The sequence below is a fragment of the Anser anser genome (assembly GCF_964211835.1).
Source record: "Anser anser genome assembly, chromosome: 1".
NCBI lineage: Eukaryota > Metazoa > Chordata > Aves > Anseriformes > Anatidae > Anser > Anser anser.
In genome coordinates, this window is record NC_139720.1 from 87,042,851 (window position 1) to 87,054,058 (window position 11,208).

Sequence of the window (11,208 nt, forward strand, 5' to 3'; positions counted from 1 at the left end):
GTCTTTCAGAGCCAGAAGCCAATTCTGTGTTACAGCTGTTTGCTAATCAGCTGTCGAGTCTGAGATGTGAAAACAGAAAATGTGTGTTTCACCAAGCTCTTAAAACAGAAAGACTTAAACCTATTAATGGAAAAGCTATATTTAAAAATATATAGAATGCCAAAACTAACAAAGTAATGAATCAAGACAAGGTCACTCCAGTAGCCCCTCTCATTTCTACAAAAAGCAGAACAAGACAGTTGAGTGGAGTAAGACAAATGAGGGAGATACCTAAAAGTAACAGCTGATGCCCAGCATGCAGGTTGAGCAAGTTGTTTCTTCTTTCAGAGTACGTGAGCAAGGCAATACTCGTGCAAAGTCAAAGCTGTTGTTTAAGACTGTTAAAAAAGAATGGGTGAAAAGATGCCAGACTACACTATTCTCCTTCAAACACTTTTCCACAAAATAGTGGAGGCCAAGAAATTAGGAAGATCAAATAAATGAATAAATAAATACAAAGAATAAACGCACTGCATACTCATAGGAATGAGAACATGTTTGACTGGACCACAGGTGTCTCAAGCACAAAGACCGTAGAAATGCACTATTCCAGAAGTCAGCGTAGCATGGCAGAGTCCCAGCAGGAGTGGTGGAGGCTGCCCAGCCATTGGCCTGGGCCTACGGAGGCAACTGCTGTCCCCAGAGGGAACCACCATCCCCAGGAGCCCCCGCTGCCACCGCCACTCCCGTCCGAGGCTCTCAGCAACAACGCAGTCTTGCCAAAAGGGTGCCCAGAGTCTTTATAAGCACGGGCTCAGCAGAATGAAGGTATGGACAGCCTGTAGTCTCTCTTGTTCTGGGCCCCAAGAGCAGCTGGCACCCAATTTTCTACTTATCCAAGCAAGGAAGAATGACTTCAAGAACTGGCATGAAGCTGAGAGGCAGCTGAAGGGATGTAATGCCACTGTTTCATTTATATCCCACTCCTGTTTTCCTCTGCTCACTAGAGCTAACAGGCAAATCTAGTGCTTTTCTTCTGACCTGGTGAACTACCATTATGTGCACAAAAATCAGAAATTTCCCAGTGGCAAAAACAATGACAGAAAAGGGCAGCACTGTCTTTACAAATGGCATTTAAAATAAATTAACAAATAAACCAAACAAAAAAGCAGGCAGCCCTATCCAAGGCTATACTACTAACCTGCAAGATGTTTAAAACAAGCAAAAAAAAAAAAACACAATACATGGGCAGCATGGGGTGTGTAGCTCTGCACCGAGTTCGTGTCGTATCCAGCTCTCAGCGCTGAAAGAGCTGGCAGCACTATGAGGAGCCTCCAGCTGTGATGAGGGCTGTGCTGCAGGAAGAAAAGCCTCCTCCCTCTTTTCCCAGTAAGACCACTAACTGCCCCAAGGACTTCTGGAACCTCTTCCCAGTAGGGATTACAGGAGGGTATCCACGGCTTATGCCAGTTTTTGCACACACATGTACAGCTTTGAATAAAGCACAACATTTTGGTGATTAGGTTGCCAGCCACAGCAGATGTGCAGATGGACTGAGAATGAGGATGGAAGGAGGCAGCTTCTTAAGACACACGTTTTAGGGGGAAAAACTGTGACTTCAAAGTGTAAAATTAATAGCTTTGCTTTTGCCCTCAGCGTTTGTTGCTTGTATGGTCTAGATGAATAAAGATCTTTCTGGGGACCACAGGAATTGTAAGAGCACACACACACGCATATAGATAGATACAACATCACCATGAAAATGTGATGACAGAAAAAGAAAGAGAATCAAATGAGTTTATAACACCCACTTTAGCCAAATAATGCAGAAATTCTTCATTTTTCCTTCAGTGAACATTGTTTTACATTTTTTGAAATGGATTTGCTGAGGCCACATTCACATACCACCACTGTTTTCCCACAGATATTTGAGTGATTGAGTTTGACGGGCAATAGAGCTCTCAGAAAGTGCATGTCAGCCATGGAAACTAAGTTTTAAATTCATATGTACAAATATTCACCCCAGAGGCAGCTGCGTGTTCCTCAAGCCACCGGGAAGCACAAACAATATTGTGTAACCAACTCTGCCAGTCACAAACCAAACAACACACCTCCACGGTAGAGTACATGCCATAAATTCACACCGGAACACGTTTTAAAGACAGTTGTGGGTTATATCAGTCAGAGCAAACATCTGAGAGACCTGTAATCCGCTAATACTCTGTTGGTGGAAGTAGTGGTTAGCTCAAACGCATATTTGTCTGCCGTTCGCTGGGCCCTAGGCACAGCCCGAGGCATGGCTGGGAGCTGCTTGGGAGCTACACGTGTCCCACAAAAGGAGGTGTGCACACAAGGGGTGCAGAAGACCCCACTTTCTTGTCTGCTCACAAAGTCCCCACCAGACGGTTTGAATTTTCCATCAGCCTCTTAATGCAAGCAACTCTCTCCATTTTGTGCTCCTGCACAGAGGGCTTCACAGCATTCTTGAAAGCTCCTACACTTGGCAAGTGCAAAATGTAGCAGAAGCATTATGAAGTACTGCCACTCAGGCATAAAAACACTCCCCAGCCTCTAATACAATTTGCCAAGCTAACGCAGGGCTTCATAGCCTACCTATTCACACAAAGGCAGTGGTCTCTGGATGAATAAAAGTAATCACGCTGTGTTTGCTGGCAAAAAGTATTCCCCCAGAGCAAGCTGGGAAGCAGAACTCTGAGAAGTTGCAATATTTACTTACTCCTTTAAACTTATCCCTGGACCGAGGCCTGTAGGACTGCTACATTAAGCCGTGTTGCTCCCTCAAAGTGGCTACATCTTACTAGTGGATTAGGCAATCCTTTTCTTTTTTCATTTCCGTATTACTCTGGCCTCAACTCCTGCTCGGCCGGCACGTGATGAGCTCCCCTGAGGCTCTGTCTGCAGGAGCAGGGCAGTGGGCGGCAGGGAATTTGGCAGACACCCTGCCTCTTCCCACTCTCTCAGGCCACGTACTCTGTGGTCCTGCTCTTCTGATGCATCCTTAGGCAAGAAGAGCTCTCTATGGACCGCTGTTATTTTTCATGAGGACATCTCCGTCTGACAGGGCTGGACCAAAGTGGGAGAGCGCTCAGGGATTACTCCGAGTGGGATTTTGTGACTCACTATTCACACGCAGTAGCTCCTCTTCACCATAAGGTTAATTTAGACAGCAAGGGCAGATGCAGCCAAGCCAGACATCAGTATGCACGGCTAGGGACCCATGAGAGAGTTAAATTTTCTTGTTCACGTTGGACATGAGCCTAACCTTAAAAAGGCATGTCCGTGGTGGTCAGCTATATGACAATATAAAGAGAGCAAAAGTCACATCTAGCAATTTTTCCAGAAACTGGATATGTGCTGCTAGGACATGCCATTTTTAACAGCCCCCCCAGTAAAATCCGACACTCTCATACTCAGCTACACACAGGCTTTCACTAAAAATTACATTACCCACCAGCTCCTACCCTTAAAAGGAATCAGATTAGCAGGGAGAGGCAAGCTTGAGGTCAGAAACTTGCTGCTATTTGTTTGGGTTTGTTTTTTAAGTAAATGCCATGCCAGCTGTTCAGCCTGGGAACAGAGTTTGAGGTTGAAAAGTGCTCTTAACAGAACCGGTTTGATGGGTGCCAGGCTACGGGCAACAAGTCTCAGAAACAAACGTCTCAATTTAGCCATTGCTAAATAATGCTCAGTTTCCACCTGGCTTTTCTTCTAATTCATCCCACACTCAAGAAAGCCTTAGGTATAGCAGAAATTACCATCACCTTCACTGCCTAACATGAACTAACAACCCAAGGGCACGTGTGGTTTGTAACTGATACTCACTGAAAATTGGACTATTTTTCCAATCTGCTTTCCCCTCACAGATCACTAGAACTCTTTTCTCAGCTTTTCTTCCCCTCTGAAATGAGGCTTGGGATTATTTTTCGCACTCTGTGGTCTTGTCTTTTCTTAGGATACAGCTATATGTTCCTTTCCGCATTTCTAGTTTGTCCATGTTTCCTTTCGTCTCTGGCATTTCCGATGTGTCAAATTTAAGGACTTTCTGAAAAGCTCATTGAAGTACCCACTTCAAAGTCCTCAATAAAGAGGTTCTTTATGTTAAGCAGGACTTGGAATAGCCCTCACTGACTCCTGTCGGGCATCTCTGTCTGAGCAAGCACACCACAGGTTCCCCACACAGGGAGCTACCCGACAGACCGATAAGGTCCTCAAAAGCTCACATGGCGACACCTCAACCCTTTTCTTCTCCCCATGCACACCCACTGCAGGGTGACCAGCCCAGTTCCTACAGCACAGACACCCCACCACTTCCCCGAGCGCCCTCCCCACAAGTGGGATAGGGGCTGCCACCACCCCGTGCGTGTAGGCCTCGGTGCACAGGCCGCTGCCGCCTCATGGCGCCATGTGCTCGCAGTCCCTCAGGCCCGGTGGCTCCAACCCCGTGGGGGCTGGTCTGCTCCCCGAGCTAATCAGAGAGCTGGTGTAGTCACACCAGCCTCACAACCCACACGTCTGTGACAAATTCACTGCCGTCAATGCGCTGCAGTTCATAATGATTATTTTCTGTCCACAGCGCTGCTGTTTGTTTCAATCCATTTAGCAATATTCATTAGCTCCCCACTTCAGATTAGGGTAATTGAGAGTAAGAGATCGCGTAATAAAGTCTTTTAGTAAGGGAGACCTGTCACATTCCCCTCGCTGACTCATTTGTTGACTCTGTCAACTTGCAGTCGTGTTTTACCAGGAATCTTTCTTCAGAAACGCTGAACGATTCTTGAAAAATGTTCCGCTGGCCCTTCCTTATGATCTCACTGTCACTGAAGTTATTAAATCAAAAGCTTCTCTTCACATTTACCCTGCTATTTTACAAGGGGAGGATACTAAACTCCAGCGCACAAACTGCTTTGCTTCTGACCCTTTGATGACTGAAACCACAGATACCAAAGCCCTAGAAAAACTCACATATGTCAACAATCCTTAAAATAAGTACTAAAAAACAGTCTTAAGACAAAACTGCTGTTAGCCATACCATTGTCTGGGATACTTCAAATTCTTTCTTTCAAGGAATCTCAGTCACTCGCATTAAATGACTCCCAACTGAGACATGAGAACTGGTAGCAGCGCAAATACCCATGAAGCAGCGACTGGTACAGCTGACAGCCACATGGGTTCAGAATGGCAACAAGAGATAACACAGAGACCAAACAAGAGGCTCAGACACCCAACGAAAACTTTGGAGAACACCCTCCAGTCCCTACTCCAGCAAGTTGTGCGTGTGTGACAACCAGCAAGACAATAAACCTTTCTTTGCCTGAAATCCATCCGGAAAATGAATACAGCAGCCCTCGCCTACCCCTAAGAAGGTGTTGAGATCCTACTGAAATGCAATGGCCTGAGATAGGCAAAAGATGGACATGGGAAGCAGAACAAACAAGACTATGTCCAAAGGTTAAACTCCATGTCTGGAGCTGCAATAAAACACAGATGTAACACTGTGCATGTACCTGTGCACCTTGCACAAAAGCAGTGCAGGACTATTTCCATTTTGAAATAAAAATAATAGCAACATTTCTGCAACCATGATGGGCCATGGATGTAAGGCAAGACCTGAAGAAAGTTCGTATCCTTAATTCAAATAGCTACTAACACAGTTGGAAAAACATCTGAGACTTTGCACATACAAGCCCTTCTGGCATGTACTTTGCTAGCTCATGGCCTTCCTTGCTGTGTGCCGAAAAATAATCTGTGTTTGAATGGCCTACTGAACACTCCATGTGAAATTACATCAACTTCGATTCAGCTCAAGCTCCCAGTGCTCCCTCCACAATTCTCCTAATGTGTCAGGACCCAGTTTCAAGTTCATTACCTTCATGGTTTGAATTATCACCTACCATCTGCAAGCAAATAAATTACTTGCAGTTAACATTTCAACAGCTTTCAAAAAACAGTGAAAACCTTCACAAGAGATACAATTCAATCCTTCCAACACTGTTGCATGACTCAGGTTCCTGCGTGCTATTCTCTGTCTGCCATGGATTTGCTGCATCACCAGGACAAATCATTAGATCTCCTCACAACACTGTCTTTCCTACACATGCACTAGAAATCATAATGACTTCATATTATAAGACTTCACTCCATAATCACAGGCCTTCACTGGGGAATGGTACAGATTTACAATTGAGAGCTGCTTTGCATTGCATGGGTGGAAGACACTATGAACATATGAACCATAAAGTTAATAAGGAATAAATGTATTTCTTCATTAAAGTCATCGGCTGCTGATTCCTACTGGATTTCTCTTCCAGTAATAAGCAGTATGCACCTCCTTTGTTAATGGATATAAAAAAACATGGTACATCTCATCCCTCTGCTAGTTCTTGATACCAGGAGCATTCACCCTACAGTTCTGCAACACCAGATCCAGAGGCTGCCCGGCCTCTGCCATAATTCAGCTGGTTTTGTGCTTGATTAGGACTGGTGTGGGGAGCCTACTGCTGCTGCCTCTTTACTGATATACACTATCAAGTGTCTATGTCCATCTGATACGCAAAATAGTTTTCCACTTCACAGTATGAAATGTATTAAAGAGACCTGCCACACAGTTGCAATTAGGCACTGAGATATAAAGTGACAAGACACGATATCTGCTTTGGAAAAGGTCTTATTTAGGCCAATAAAAAAAAGATTTTAACAAACCTGTGGGGAAAAACACAGTTTAAAAAAAGGTTTGTTTTCCCAGGATATGAGAGCTGCAGGACCAAGAATAGAAGGATGAGTTATATGCCTTTCAAAGCAGAGATTTATCACGGAAAATTCTGACAACCGTCAATGTGAGCAATGCCGTCAGGCACCACTTACAATCCACAGCATCTTTGAAACCTGCTGGGGGTTTTTAGAAAGAGCTAAAAATAAATGAAGAAATGCAGCAATTTATACACACACACATATATATTATTGTTCAATAAATAACAGGTGGTCCTGCCAGCAGTGTAAACACAGATGACTCTAGAAAACAGCTAAAAAACACCCAGCTAGAAAGCCCTTCCTAGCCACACAAGCAGCACATTCAGAGCTCTCCTTGAATTCTCCCAGTCTGTAAACCATAATCATCTGGGATCCCGACTCCCTGTCATGATGAGGCCCGAGGACTTCCAAGCGTTTTGATCTCCTTCACCCACTGAATTCACACAATTCCACCCTCCTGACCTCCTGCAGATTGTTGCCCTTCTGAAAATAACACACATGGAACAGCTGGTGGGACCAGAAATGTCTTGAATGTAAATAGCATGGGTCCCTGAGTTGAGTTTTTTCCCCTCTTGTAGCAGACAAACCCAGCATTTGAGCTGGTCCCCACCCTCAGATAACAAAGAGGAGCATATCCTAAAAGAGGAAAGAGACTGGGATACTATGGGCAACCTAAAAGGATTCAGACATCCAGTCTGGATGACCACAAGTTGAAACCCAGCAGGTCTGCCACCTGCAGTGAAGGTAAAGAAGAAAACAGGAAGCTGCCCTTGAATCTCAAAACTTAACTTAGTCTTGCAGCAATACAAATGGATAACATCTCACCCCAGCTCCAGTTACGTCTCCCCACCCTGGAACAGGATGAAGACACATCACAGGTTGTACAGCACACACGAATCCTACAGTTTGGTCACTTCTGTATGAGTATGAAAGTGTAACAAAAGAGCTTAACTTGCTAGGAACCCACTGTAAGGTTCAAAATGTTCTCTTTGTAGCACCTCTCCTCTGGTTGTTTACAGAAGAGTAACTAGAATCATTTACACTTGCACCATCTCCTTTAAGTTCGTATCATCCCCAACCTTTTGATATAATATATACTCACAAAAAGCTAAGGAGCCGGCAAAGATTATAAGTGCCAAACAGTTCAGTGCTGCCACAGGAGAGCACATCTGCCGCGGTGTCAGAGCACTGAGCCTCGGGATGCAGCAACTCAGCAGCAGCAGCGAGCGCCTGGCAGCTCTCCCACCACGCCCAGGACAGCTCTGCCATGCAAACACAGAGACTTCATCTGATGCAGTTGGGAACAGTTTATTGAGCCTGCTTCTGGAGGTTCCTCCTTATCTAAGCCTTCATTTTCCATGGAGAAATCACCCTTTTGAAGCTGATGAGAAAACTGCCCTGCTGTTATGCCAGAGAGGCGCGTAATTGAGTCTGCATGATCCCGCAGACTACCAAATGCAGCAGATGGCTGTAGGCCATCCAGTTTAGGATGACAAAGTTTGAACAAAAGAGAAACAGAAGGCAGGGAGTGCATCTTTTGCACTAGGTTACAGAAACCGGGGATGAACCCTTCACAACCAGCATGCCACCCAGCATAGTCTGCTTCTGCTGCTCGCAATGACCAAATGCCTGAGCCTGCAACTTATAAGGAAAAGAGAGGGAAAATCACGTGGTCCCGTGCAAGAGGCACATGGAGAAAACTGACTGTCTGACATGCTGTTTCTCGAACCCAGAGAAAAAAAGACTCTGAAAATGTCCTTATGATGCTGACTCTAAATGCTGTGACTCCAGCTTTCAGGACTGTCTCAAACCACCTACCCAAATTCAGAACTAAAGTAATAACCACAAGCATCACGCACACCATTTCACTGCTGACCAAAACAAGGAAGGTAAACTGGTGATGTGAGAGCATGCAGGAAAAGGGATGAGATGCATAGATCCATACGCTATACTATGAACCGTGCCTTGTGGGGAGGGCTTGGTCTGTGGCGGCATCTAGGAGTTTATTTTTGCCAATTCCACCCCAAAGGATCACAGAAATGAGGAGTGGAGACATTCTTTCCATTTCCCGAGCTGCCTTGCTCACCAAGCAACTGGCTGCAAGGTTTACAACAACAGACAGACTGGAGCAGAGACAAGAGTGATATAGCTCCACGGGAAGCAATATAGCATACTCGAACAATTTATAAATATTTTTCCACTCTTTTTGAATGCAACACAGACTTACATGCCCAGACTGACTAGCTTATTATAGATGCTGTGGTCATCGATCCTCGCAGGACAGAGATATCATCAAGAGCAACACCGTTGCGAATGGTGAAGGCTCTTGTGGCCGCAGTGTAAAGAGGTCTGTGATTTTGAACATGAATACTGCACGTATCCTTGCTTACACTGCAAGAGTGGAGACCTGATGGTCACAGCACCTGAGATTTGAGTAGCTGCTGTTACTTCAAGACACCTGAGTGAAAAGTAGCACTATTGTACACAATTGGAGAGCCAGCCATGTGAACATTTGCTGGAAAGGCGTATTGGGCAGGATATTAAAACACCCACAGCAAGATCTGACCCCTTCTGCTGCACACAGACCCTCCTGGTGCCCCACAAAACTGGGGCAGGGGACACCACACTTGGACTTAGCTGCTCATGCTTGGCTTTGGACACTCACACAAGCCTGGGTACATCACCCTCCTGTGGCAGCTAGCTTCACTGCCACGCTCCCAGTGCAGCTGCGGCCCGTGGTTGCCCACAGCTGCTGGGGAACCTTTCCAGCTCGCTCCCCTTGATGAGCAAAAAGCACTTGGAAAGGAAGCAGAGAAGCCAGAGGCAACGCAAGTCTATATTCTGGCCCCTACCATTCAGAAAATAAAAGAAAAAAAATAACATCTATCTGAGGGGTGTCCAAATTCTCTTTGTGTTTCTACCATGAGGACTTTTTGTGGTGTCTCTGATTTACACCACAAACAGCTCTAGCCATTTGTTCAGGTTTTCATGTAAACCAAGAAACAATGAAACACTGGAACCTGTCAGGCTAAATTGTTTCTTTGGTGGGTATCTTTTAAACACTTCTTAATTTCAATGCATGATGTGGAAAAAAAAATCTAATCATGATAGTTGGTCTTGAACTTTAAGCAAACAACAGAATAAATAACTTATCGATGTATCAGCCACATAATGACTGTGTGGTTTGGTCAAACTGAAACTCGCTACGAATCACTTCTATTTTCAAGACAATGAAGATGTAAATGCAAGTTTACCACACAGGAGTGTTCTGAGATGCGATCTGTTTGTGGAGCACAATAAAAAGGCAAATGAAAGGAATAGTAATACTTTGCAAAGGTAGCAATCATCGTAATTTGGTTAAATTCCAGACAGGAGGAAATTTGCACTCTGCTTTCAGAGAGCAAGAGTTCCTGAAACTTGCTTATTTGTTAGAGTTCATTAACTTCCCCCAGTGAAACGAAGCTCACCCACAGTGGCCATTGGAATAGCCTTCTGCTTCTCATCTGGTCACAAAAAGCAACAGAAGGGTAAAAATAACAGGTCCTTTGAAAACGTTTCTGTAAAGATAATGCATCTTAGAATAAATTTCTACACAGTTGGACGAAGGAAAAAAAAAAGGGCAACACCATTTGCTAAAAAATCGACAGCCGCCTGCTATTTTGGAGAGCTCTCCTCTAATTGCACACGCCTGCTGTGGCATGGTGTATTCTAAAATACATCTCTACAGAAATGCTGCTTGGCAGCAGCCAAATCCCCCCCGGAGGGACACTGCAGTCCCAGTCTTCACAACTTCACAGAAACTGGGGTTTTCTTCCAGCGTAACATTAGAATGGGAATGCAAATAAATGCACTGCCAGCCTCTTCCCTTGTTCCACCTCTGCTCATTTACATCACATCATCTCTCTCTCTCTCCCTTCTCTTTCCCCTCTCTTAACTACCTTTTCTATTCCCTCTCCACACAGCATCTTTTATTCCCTCGCCCCCCACATCACGAGATTCAGGCTTGATTTCTCCATTTGTTATTTTATTGGCTTCTGCAATAATCTTTTCATCTCTGCTGTGGCCATGCTCCTCTGCTTCACATGCTGTATACACTGGAAACTCAGGTAACCCTTTAGGAACAGCAGCTCTTCAAGACACCACCAAGATCACCCCATTCCCCAATCTGTAGAGGGATGGCAGAGCTGGTGGCTGTGCCACTCTCGCTGCCTGCACCGCCTCCTCCCTACGCCCTTTGTGCAGGTTTCCACACTCGCTCCTGCTGCTCCTTTGCCCTCGCCCTGCTCCCTGCACGTGCCAGCTACGTGGGTCCCTGAACGTGCCAGTCTCCTGCTCCTGCACCTCCCACCAGAAGCCCATCGAGCCCTGCCTGAAACACCCCTGGGCACTGCTCCTACCAGACTCTGACAAAGGCATCCTCAGAATTCACGCCCAGGGGATTTCCTATGCCCAGCTCTTCCA